Source organism: Octopus bimaculoides, chromosome 2 (genome assembly GCF_001194135.2).
Source record: "Octopus bimaculoides isolate UCB-OBI-ISO-001 chromosome 2, ASM119413v2, whole genome shotgun sequence".
Lineage (NCBI taxonomy): Eukaryota > Metazoa > Mollusca > Cephalopoda > Octopoda > Octopodidae > Octopus > Octopus bimaculoides.
The window spans coordinates 164,607,439-164,618,524 of record NC_068982.1 but is presented as its reverse complement, the minus strand read 5'-3'; positions in this window follow the sequence as shown (position 1 = coordinate 164,618,524).

Genomic DNA, 11,086 nt, shown 5'->3' with positions numbered 1-11,086 from the left:
CTTGCAACCAGGTCTTCCAAATATTATAATACCGGTGCTATTTCTTTCCTCCCCAAATATGGAGTGCCTTTATTTTATGAAATTCTGGAATGGGCTATTGTATGCGTTCACGGCATTCCTAGGTGAAATTACTTAAAAGCAAAATTTTATGCTTTTACAGACTCGAATTGACAGAATTTTCCTCCTATTTCATGACACAAATTGTTACAAAGTTATATACTGTAGAAAATATAGGTGCATTAAAGTGGATGAAAACAAATTTAGAGACTGTTCTATTAGATTGTTATGTTTGAGTCCCAACCACTCTACAATTATTTGAATGGAAATCTGAAATGCTAGTGCATTTCAAATAATTATTATCATAACCACCTCTGACTAACTTCTTACTACAACACTCGAGGACAAACCATGGTGCGAAATAAAATTTCCGTGATGATACCCAAGCTTGTTTATGCTCGCTATACTATAATGATAAAGTATTTGTCGGCAGAGACGCTCATGAGATTTAAACGGTCAAATATTGAACTTCAAGCAACGAAAAATCAAAACTGCTTTCCTGTCTATACACATCACGAATTTCAGATTTTTCAATAATTGATTATAGCATATATTTTAGTATAGTAGTTATTATATTAGCACAGACACAAGATCAAAGATAGTATGATATGGTAGGTTGAAATAATAGGAGATACAGTTGTACTTTAAATTCAAGACCGAAATTAATTAATGTATGGTATTTAGATCTAGACTTCTACAGGGCTAAACGCTATATATATAATCTCACATAGAATTAGATATAATACTTTATATACACTTCTTACGGCAGGCGTGGCTGTGCTAAGAAGTTTGCTTCCCAACCACATGGTTTCAGGTTCAATTCAACTGCATTGCACCTTCGACAAGTATCTTCTACTACTATAGCCTCGGGCCAACTAAAGCCGGGGGAGTGGATTCTGTAGACGGAAATTAAAAGAAGCGTGTCGTATATACATACTCTGCCCCAAGGAAAAACTAAGCTAAGAGCATTAGATTCCTTGGAAGAGTGCAGCGAGTGTATTCAAAAACAAGGACTCTATTTCAGTCTATCAGCCCCTTCACCCTTATTCGTTCATTGCACTGTTCGTTCTTTCGTTCCCCCTCACTCACATTTCCTTGCTTTCTTTTCTTGCTCACTTTCCCTCCACTTTTCACTTCACTGTGTCCCTATCATTTTTTCTTGCCCATCCTTAATTCTTTTACCCCTCTGCCTCTCTCTCTCTCTCTCTCTCTCTCTCTCTCTCTCTCTCTCTCTTCTCTTCTCTTTCTACGTCAGCGATGTTCGGCCAAGCCTGACCTTTCTTTCTTGGCCGGCCGGTGTGCGTGCAACTTCGTTATTCCTCCCTGTGCCTGTGAAATCTTGTATCCCTGCTGTATGGCCTTATTTCCATATACGCCAGCTTAATTTAATTCGTTCTTAGTCGAAACTTCGCATATTTAGTTTCGTCCCATTAAGTAATCAGTTTGATTCGCACATGTGACCAAGTTTTACTTCTTTGTTTAATTTTCTTGTCAACATAATTTCTAAAGTAAATAATATCTTTAAGCTTTTTATATCATGAAGGTGTGATTGTTTTGTTACCAGTCGTCTAACTTTATTTTATACCACTTTATCCCTAAATCTATTCAGTCGCTATCTGTAATGCTTACAATGATCCAGAGACTAATCGTACTGCCCTGATGTACCTTATGTAATGCTGCCTCGATGTCGTCTGGATGTAACAGCAAAACTAACTATATATTTGAAGAAGAAATCGTTTACAGTATGCGGTGTCAGTGATAAACGATACCAATCACAGAATGCGCTATTTGTAAGCGAAAATCCAAACTGAAAAACTCAAGACCTTTTAATATCCTAACTACACATCTACATTCAACATCTAAAAATGTGCGACACGTGAATGTCAGATAAAGTCATTTTTAAAGCAACTCTCCCGCCCCACCTACCCCAATCCCCTAAACAAGTATCTTACGAACACCTAATTTTCATATAATAGCCTCTACAAATTACGATGCGGAATCAGACCATAGAATCTAAAGTGAGAAACACGGTGGTTTCAGTTACTAATAATGGTAACCCCTACCACTTAACGAGTGGAATGAAAAATCACTATAAGTAAGGTGAAGTCGGCCAGTATCGAGAGAGTACGTAGAGTACGAGAATTCGAGGTAGACTAGGATGGAACGAAAAAGGTACTTTTACATAGACTTTCGAAATATGTTCTTAAGAATATATTTTTTATTGCGAAATTCTTTAGAAACAAGTGTGTTAAAATCTGAAGTTCTGAATTTGACACCTTCAAGCGCCGCAGCCCACTTGTAATTTTGAATGATGAGCGAAAAATCATGTTTGCCGTCCCTCGTTTTAATTTTTACATTCATTATTACGGATCGATTTTCTTTTGCAAAATTCTTTAAAAACAAGACTATTACAATCTCAAGCTCTAGAATTTTTTTTTTTTTATCTTCCACAACGCACGTATAATTTCGAAATTATGTGAAATAAATAGACTTTTCGACTTCGTTTTCTTTATCATCTTTGATACTAGATCACCGAATATATGTGTAACATGAGGTCTACATTACACACACAATTAAAATAAAATAAACGAATTGTCACGATTGTAGCAGAAAATAATTCTTCTTTCACAAAAAGCATCCATTCTTTGTGTTACGATTGAGTCATTTAAACGAAAATTTAAAACTTTGCTGACGTAGAAATGTGACTGTGATCTAGCTGATTCTTTCTAATGAACCTTTATTTAGCTACTGCTTGATCTATTCTACCCATGATATTTTTCGATTTTTTCACTGATCCTGTAAAAAATCTTGTTTTCTCTGTGGAACATTTTTGTCTCTACTACAAGTGCAGTTTTTAAAGGAGTTGCACTTGCACCAGGAAATATCAAATAAGTCTTTTTAAACACATTACACTTTGTTTGAAATGATAGAAAATTTCTTCTATTTTTCACAAATTCTAGTAATGCTCGGTACTTTAGATAAAAGTTTAAGATTTTCGGTTTAACGGACTCAATCGCAACACAAGGGATGGGTGCTTTTGGAAAAATGAATTATCTTTTCTGCTACAATCTTGACAATTTGTTTAATTGAAAGATCTTTCTTAACTACATCCTTTTCTTTCTCTCGTTCAAATAAAGCATTTTAGTACGTCCTTGTAAGTTCGTAAAACCTGCTCGCTAAGATCACATGTAGTACCAAATATTGGGTATTCAGTATCCTGACGCGTTAATGACTTATGAGTCATCACTAAATGTAAACAACACTAAATTTAACACGATCATTAATTTTAATAGAATGGCCTAAATTCAAGATACAAAGCAGAAAACTTCACACAGGTACGACGTACGTCCACACGCAAGGACGGTTGCAGTGGTACTGTAGAGAAGTTCACGCTCTCGTTCTCTTTATAGTCAAGATATTAGTCAATTGTATTGAAACGTGGTATGCAACCTCTTAAGGATACTATATTTACTGTTTTGCATTCTGCTATGTATTCCTTACAACTTATAATCCATTAAATCCAAAATTCGAAAAAAATAACGATTTTCAAAGTTTTCAGTTGTGCTGCGGAGCCTAAAAAAGTATTCAACCGCAAAGTTCCTTATATACCTTTCTTTTAACCCTTGTCAGCAACAAAATATTGATTCTTGGTTACCGATTTCAAAAGTTGCAGCTTTCGCTCCACTCTAGTGTAGACTGTATTGATAGTCGTGTTTGTGCTGATATGGTAATTATATTGTAATACTGAGTGGACGTTATATCAATTCAACCTTTTGAAAATAATAACGCTGTACGACCAGGGGTCATACACTACCAGATAGAAACATTCTATCGAGGACTTTGGAATACAGTAATATCTGTGAGAGTGACAATCGTCGTCAAAAGGCAAATGCAACAGTGGCAAAAGATCTCTTTATTAGAGTGGCGAGGGGGATAAGCCAATTTCGAAAAGAAGTTAATAAACTCACAAGGGTGAACGATTTCTTAGTAGTCACACATACTCACATTTGTTACAAATCAACACACACCATGACTTATAGTAAATTTCGGCGGTTTCCTTTTGGTGTGGAAATAAAGTGTGAATGCTTGCTGAAAAAAAAAATCAAATACTTAAGACAAGTAATTGATGACAGTAGAATGCAATTTGTGTCTAAAGAATTTAAAGAAATTTGTGAAACGTTCGCGGTAGATCATATAATTATGGCACCATACGATCCCAGATCTAATGGACAGGCAGAATGCTTTGTTGATACCCTCAAAAGAGCTTTGAGAAAAGCAAATAAGGAAACCATGGATGATGCAGCTCTTCAATAATTTTAAAATGTATACCCTGGAACACCAAAATCCGAATACACCAACAGGTAGCTCACCACTGGAGCTGATTTTTAAAAGGAAAATAAAGTCAATGTTTGATAAATTGTTACCTGACAAGAGCAGAAAAAATACCAGAGAAGACATAGGAAGATTTTTTAAAGTTGGGGATAAGTTGTATTTCAGGACATACAAAAATGGTAAACAGAACTGAAGAGAGGGCGAATTGCCAAATACATAGGTAAAATGATGTTAGGGAAAAGTTAGAAAAGGCATACAAAAGAGACACAGGAACCAACTGAAAAAGAGATTCGTGTAAAGCTAACCAAAGAAGCTGGAGGAACCCGTGGAATGGTTGTACGATATGTTCCAAGTATGAACGCTACTGCAGGCGATTGAACCTAGGCGTACAAGTGAAAGGAAAAGAAAACATACAGTTCCTAACAATCGATGCCAAGAGAAAATAAATATAAAATTGTACGAAAAAAAAAGAAAAATAAACTCCAAAAAGGGAGGTGGGGGTATGAAAGAAATTATTGCTAAATAAAATAACACTTCCTAAGAAAAACTTAAAAGGAGTGATGTTGTAGGGAATTAGTAATAATGGTACACCACTTCCACGTGATGAGTGGAATGAGAAGTGGAATGAGTCAGTGGAATGAGTCGGCCAGTATTATGAGATTACGTAGAGTACGAGAGTACGCGTAGACTGTGTTGAAAGTCGTGTCTGTGCTGATATAGTAATTACACTGTAATACTGAGTGGACGGTATGACATTCCAACATTTTGAGGAACACAGAAAGATGTTTGGGAACAAGTGAAGATGGCATGCACTCTTACAGAAGATACTGGGAAGTGTAGGTTTCCAGTCCATAGTAAGAGAGCATGGAAGTGACAACAAACATGCAGTCCCATACTCACGGCTAATATATTTAATGTACACACCAATTCGAGTTATAACATTCAAAAAAGTTCATTAAGTATGTCATCATAGAAACTCATGTTGCCTTGTTCTATTCCAACTAAAAACATCGGCTGCAATGAAGTTAACTAATTCCGAAAAATTACAAATCATCTGCAGCAACGATACTCTCAGACATCTTTACATTTTGTTTTGCACTTACAAAGTTACTCCAGCTTTCAACAAGTTGCTGTCCTCATGCAAATAGCAAACAGGCCTACTTAGCTTAAACTACTGCTGGCACAGCAAATATAAAGACCAAGTGGCACAATGCTGCATAGACGTTACTGTGCCGTCAGGTTCCAGTTTGCTATATATCGAACAACAATCATTGGATATTAACAAAAAAGGTGCTCCTATTGAAAGCCAGCATGGCGTAAGTTTTGACAGTGCTATTGGTAGAAAATATGCTGTTCAGGCCGGTCAACATAGATATTTCTCTGTACGACTTTACCCTAATGTATGAATTTCAAGTTTACTTCAAGATCTTCGAAAAGTGAGTGTGAAAAGTTGCAATATAAAACATGGTTTATGCTTAAATTGCTGGCGGTGGTTTCCTTTGGGCTGCAGAACAGATGCTTATGTCGGCTATATGGCCAAGAGTTTTAGTATTTTTATCATAATACTGATGAAATGCTATAACACATACAATCAGCTGCAGCTTTAAGCCAAACTATAGTGATGATTTCGCCGAAGATCTTAAGCCTCAATCTTCTGAGAGGCACCCTAGCATGGATATAGGGTGCCCAGATTCAACTTTCCTCGCAAAAGTCAATGATATGAATGGCCTGAAACTTTAAAAATAAGACAGCCTCCATCTTAACTACACTGAAATCAATAACTTGGCAACAGCAGTTTTAAAATTCCATCATGTATTTTCGATAGTTTATTAACATATATCAATGATAATCAGTCCAAATTCACTGTAAGCAAAAAAGGCAGTCTATTCTGTTATTTTGGAATGCTCGAATTTGATTGTTTGGTATCAATGGTGCAACGGAAAGAAGGATATTTACAGTCAGTTGTATAGCTTCTAAAAGTCCGTCAATATAAATCTAACACTTTTGCAGTTTTCTGGGAGCTGTACTACAAATTCTGCTTTCGAACTCAACTTGGACTTACGTACAAATAATGCACTTGTTGGGTAACATTGCTAATGTTCAGAACGTCATAGGTTTTTAACAGATGGCAAATGGTTACCAGGAATGAATGCACTATGGGTTACAAGGGATCTATAATATCACTACATGGGACACCCCATCTAGATCACAGATAGAAACAGTATTCAACGTGACCTCCATTAGACCCTACTCACTGAAATAAACCGTGATTATTTGAAAATCTTCAAACTGTCTCCAAGCATAAGAGCCAATCTAATTGGACATCAACCCTCCCATCATGTCCAGACTTTCTCACAAATTAGAGAAGGAAGCTTTTCTTACAGTGGTAATGGCGCCATGACTGCGACCTTCTATAAGCTTAATGGTTATGATAGCTACGAAACTGATAGGTCAAGGGTCTCCAAGCGCAAAACAACATTAACTAACAAACTAATGCCTACACAAAAATTATGCTTGTCTCTACAGCATCAACTGTTAGCTCTTGCAGGATATATTCATACATAAAAATCAGTGGACACTGTTTACATAATGGAAAACAATTTCACCATTCGACAAGAATTTAAGACTCGTCGAACCTTAGGACGTACCGCCACACTGACGTCAGCTGAATGAAAGTTTCCCCAATAACGCTGTTATATCATTTACACCAGTTCTGGATTTGCTTTAGTACAAATCCAATTGCTAAGTTTATTCTACATAGTACAAACTATACTAATCTGGCTATATACACAAAAGTAGATGAGCTAATTCAACTTAAGAAACGGTTCCTGAATACCTAATATCATGTCATGTCTACCAATACATCGGAAGGATAATCCCTGACGATTTCTAGGCTGCATCTGGTGGAATGCTGTTTTGTTAATGAGCAAATTTATGTAGCATACTCAAACATTGGTTCCCTCGTAACATACTTATGACTCTGTTGGGAAACGAAAGCAAAAACATCGAGCAAATTGATATGAAAATATTAAAATTTTCTAAAGCTTGATGGGAACAGATCTATTATCCTATCAAATTCGGTTTATTCTAACTTTTAACGAGATTTAATTTCGGTGAACGTATTTCTATTCCATTACCCGTGTACATATATATATATGTACATCTGTTGAGCATACCGTTTCCCATACGTTACGATAATGCTTTTATTTCCATGGGATGCTTACCAATTCATAATTCTCTGACCTCAATTTATTTTTTAAATTTTTCAAGAATTAAAGTACTCCAATGATGATGAATATACTAAAAGATATGGAAGTCTGTTAACGATCATTTTAATCCTAACATCTTATTTAAAACGTATGATTTAGATGCATAACATTTACACATTTGAATTTTAAAATATAATACTATTGAGTGCTTATATGTAGCAAAATGCATTAGACTTTAAACTTCTATAAACGTAGTGGCTACCAAATTAAGTTCTTACATGAAAAATAATAGCTTTTCACGAGAGATGCCACCCGCTTCCACTGCTTTGAATATACTTTTATTAAGGATCATTCTGGGCAGTTATTGTTGCATTTCAGTTCGGGCAATCTTCGGGCAATCGGTTAATCTGTCGCAAGCGCACACATTTGCATATATATACATACATGTATATATATATATCTATGTACGTACGTATATATGTATCTAAGTATATGTGTGTAGGATGCAGACGCATGCATATATATATATATATATATATATATATATATATATATATATATATATATATATGCATATATGTATATATATATGTATATACATTCATTTACATATATTTATATATATATATATATGTATATAAGTATGTATGTATGTATTTATGTATCTTAAAGAGTGCATGCCAGTATGTTTATATAGCCCTTTTCTAATCCATATGTCAGTGTACTGGTTATACATTACATTCTCATGTCTGGGAAGACATGTCTTGATGACGTTATGATGAAATTATGGTTTCTAAACTATTTCCGTTAGCATTAATAACATGAATAAAGTGAAGTAACTTACAACCAGAGACACTGCGATTCCAAATATTATCTGCACGATTTTAAAGGTAATAACTTTTTTTTCACCAAGATCAAAACCAATTTATTTTATGAGCTGGGAGATATAAAACTATTTTATCTATCCTTCGGGCATTAGCATCTTAACTGAGGTATGTTAAATTGAGATTAAATGTGTGTTGGTGCTTTGGACTGACAGAAACGTAATTCTTACAGAATAACATGCCAATATTTTTTTATACATATACACTAGCTCTCGAATCTCAGATATACGCCTTCTGTTGCACAAATGCGATGAAAAGGTAAGGATATATATAATATACATGTGTCGGTATGTGTGTGCGTGTGCGCACGGGTTTGTGTGTGTTTATATATATGCACATATGTATGCATTTCTATTCAGAAAAGCATAAATTTCACAAATATATCAATCTAATTAATTTCAATAGCTATTTCATTAGAAATAAACATAATTACCTCTTTAACTATATAATTAAGCTATACAGGTAATGAAAATAGGTAATTTCAATTGATTTTCAATTACGTGAATTTTTCTCTAGTGGTGGCAGTTATTACAAGGGAGATAATCCTTTCTGCATAGTATTTGGTAGGATGAGGAATCTGAATTTAAGGAATTATTGAAAAATGCATAGAATTCACATATCTAATTGTTTTGTTTTCTAATAACGTAATTCTAAAAACTTCCTAAATGTGCAGTAATCATATATAGCAATATTTCCTTCATTTTAGAAATTTTCGGCAGAATTACTAAAACAACTATCTTTTATCTTTTACATGTTTCAGTCATTATACTACGGCCATCCTGGGACACCACCTTGAAGAATTTGTTTTAGGCGAATGAATCGATTCCAGTACTTATTTTACTTTGAAACCTGGTGGGGGACAAACACAAATAGAGGCACACAGGCACACAGGCACACACACGTGCACACACACACACAGATGTATATATATGTATATATTATTGTGTCTGATGAGAGTCATTCTCGTTTAGTGCGTTACTACTTACCACATTCACCTGTTTGATTTCCAATCATTTACTTATTCATTGTTTCTAAAATTTTCGTTGCATCTTGCGAACTCTTCAATAGTCGTTGACTTTGTCCGTTATCAGAGCTGCGTTCTTTTTGTTTGTTTGTGCGCACGTGTGTGCGTCAATGTGCATGTGTATACGCATATGAATGTATGTATATATGTATGTATGTGTGGAGATCCTATTCCTTGTCAGTCGTGCATGCCTCTGTTCATCACTTTGAGATGCTCTGACTTTTGTAGTGCACAGTCTGTTCGTTTGTCGGCATGTTTCCCTTTCTGCAGCTATCTCTCTTTCCCCTGGACAGTGACATTCTTTTGGCTGACCTTGATATTGTAGAAAAATTTGCATAAGTACAGATTTCTGCCCCCCACCTGACTTCGGATGATCATAACTTTCAGAAGAATGGATATTGTTTTAATTAAATTTCTTCGATTATGTGTTATATCATGTAGTTTCCGAATATACAATATTTTGGGGGTAAGTGCTTTAGGGGGGAGTGGGGTGGGACATTTCTTAAAATTTACCGGAGTCCACTTCAATTCGTTTTAACATTCAAGAAAATGGATATTTTTTTAATGAAATTCTCTACAAATATACCTCGGTCTATGTAGATTCTGAGGACAAAGGAATTTTCGAGGAAAATAATTGAAGGTTACTTTTGAGAACTATTCTCCACCCGGGGGTGTTTTCGAACAAGTCGTCCATGTTTCATTTTCTCCGTTTTGTGCATTTGTGCATTCGTAGATTTCTACCACACGCACACACACTCACACACACTCACACACAGACACACATGTAATTAGAAAAGTTCAAAGGGGGACTTATTCCATGCAATATGTTTATTATAGAGATTATGTAACAAATTATACTTTACACTTCTATATTTAACTGTGCGTGTATATTCCTTATTTCTGCTTCTGGTGTCTTCTCTATTTCTATTAGAAACGTTTACACGGGAATTTATTGAAGGTGAATTTTAAAAAATCATATGAAACTAAGGGATCTAATTTGTTTCAATGAGAAAGATTAGATCCCAGATAAGTCGTCATAGTTACAAATTTCTGTGTACCAGACGTTTAGTTGTTATTTTTAGCATAACGAGTTTTCTGGTGAGGGTTTCATTTGCCTTCAGTATCAATTTACGGATGCACAAACGCACAAAACGGAGAAAATGAAACAAATATGGATGACTTGTTCAGAAACACCCCCGAGTGAGGAACAGGTCTCAAAGGTAACCCCCAATCAGCCCCACCCCACCCCAATTCCTATGTCCTCGGAATCTATGTAGTCCGAGGTATATTTGTAGAGAATATTATCGATAATTGCTGAAATTGTTTTTGATTCCTCTTATTTCTTTACTACCCACAAGGGGCTACACAAAGAGGGAACAAATAAGGACAGACAAACGGATTAAGTCGGTTGTATCGATCCCAATGCCTAACTGGTACTTATTTAATCGACCCCGAAAGGATGAAAGGCAAAGTCGACATCGGCGGAATTTGAACTCAGATCGTAAAAGACAGACGAAACACCGCTAAGCATTTCGTCCGGCGTACTAACGTTTCTGCCAGCTTGCCGCCGCCTTTTTTTT